Below are 1608 nucleotides of genomic sequence, written 5' to 3'. Positions count from 1 at the left end.
ACTCAGCCTGGAGTCCGGATGAATTTCAAAAACACTGCGTGGAGCCGTGTGAGTCTTCTGCTGTGCTGTAATATTTTCAATAAACCTTGGACAACAACCACAACAAATAATCATTTCCTGTTAATCCTCAACTTAAATTCACATCTACCCAAACCTGATATTTGTCTCACTGTCCCTCCTGTTCACCTCAGTGGCACTCAGACCTGAACTGATGCAGGACTGGCATAAATTAAGGAGGAAAAGGCTACCCGCTCCAGTATTCTGGCCTGGAGAATTCCATGGACTGTATAGTCCATGGGGTTCCAAAGAGTTGGACACGACTGAGTGATTCTCACTTCACTTCCACTCACTCTCTCATATTCCCCAGACTTGGAAAGACTTAGTCAGACCTACTACTCAATTGCCCAATCACAGCTGAGTGACCATATTATCATCTGAGTTTCTTATCTACTCTCCCCTCTTCTCCACAGCTTGGATCCTATGTCCTGAGCAAGCCCTGGAAGCTCTCTTTCTTTCCCAAACACATGGTGTCCAACATTGAGTATGACTAGAGGTCAGAAGGACACCTCGACTTTTAACTATAATTATAGCCACTATCTGTGGTGCTAACCAAAGTAAGTACACAAAATTTTATTTAACAGAGAAAAAAAATGCTACTTAAAAATGCCATTTAGTAGGCAAAATATATTTTAAAAATTAAGGCCATAAGAGAGGCATTAGGAAGTGGACCCTTTTGGTGAATTAGAATTTAGAATATACTAATATTTAGTATATTTATTTAGTAAGAATTTAGAATATACTAATATTCAACAAAGAATGCTAGACACTTTAAATTGTTTTGGAAGCAAGGAAAATGAACAAACACAAGAGATACTGGCATCCAAAAATGATCACCTAAGATGGACACTAAAAGGGAACCAAAATGTCAGAGTTTGATTGCATTTTTTTTCTGACACATTGTCTTATTTTATTCAAATAACAGTCTGCTCACACATGATCCAAGAACACTTGGATGAATAATAAAGCAAATATAATCACATGTTAAAAATTAGTCTTCAAACATCATAGCCAATGATGCCATAGTTGCCTATGATCTCGCCAATATAAAACCACATCCACACCTCAGTGGCCTCCAAATGATTCAGTAGAGCTTCCTTAACTGTGAGTTATTTGAAGCTACTAGTTTTAGCACTGTTGATAATATTTTTCAAGCTCTGAATTGCTGTAGGGACCTCAGCAGGGGTTGAGGAACCAGCTCAACCTTGGCATAGTACCAAAATGTAGCCAATTGAGGCTTCAAGTAAGTCACAGCAGCATTGACCAGTGCCAGGGGCCTTCTCTGTGAGGTCACAGACAAACTGGGCCATGGTTCAGGATGGAGAGCCTGTCACCCCAACTGGCCAGCTGAATCTCACCCATTTGTTCGTTGCATTTTATTTTGAAAAATATAATTAAATTATAAAGTAAGTATATTTTATCTTCATTTATAATTCCCCCAAATCAAGAATTTACTGTTTTATTGGCATCATTTTCTGATATCCTTCATCATTGTGTTTGACTTTTACAGACTGATCACTTTTAACAGAATGTGAATGGGCTTCACTATTT

General features: G+C 38.3%; 1 pseudogene; it reads right to left on the bottom strand.

Annotated features, from left to right (window-relative positions):
• Positions 1 to 1055: 1055 nt before the first annotated feature.
• Positions 1056 to 1367, bottom strand: LOC136175178 (ATP synthase subunit g, mitochondrial pseudogene; annotated as a pseudogene).
• Positions 1368 to 1608: the final 241 nt, after the last annotated feature.

Source organism: Muntiacus reevesi, chromosome 9 (genome assembly GCF_963930625.1).
Source record: "Muntiacus reevesi chromosome 9, mMunRee1.1, whole genome shotgun sequence".
NCBI lineage: Eukaryota > Metazoa > Chordata > Mammalia > Artiodactyla > Cervidae > Muntiacus > Muntiacus reevesi.
The sequence above is the reverse complement of the archived record's forward strand: the minus strand, read 5'-3'. Positions and strand labels throughout refer to the sequence as shown.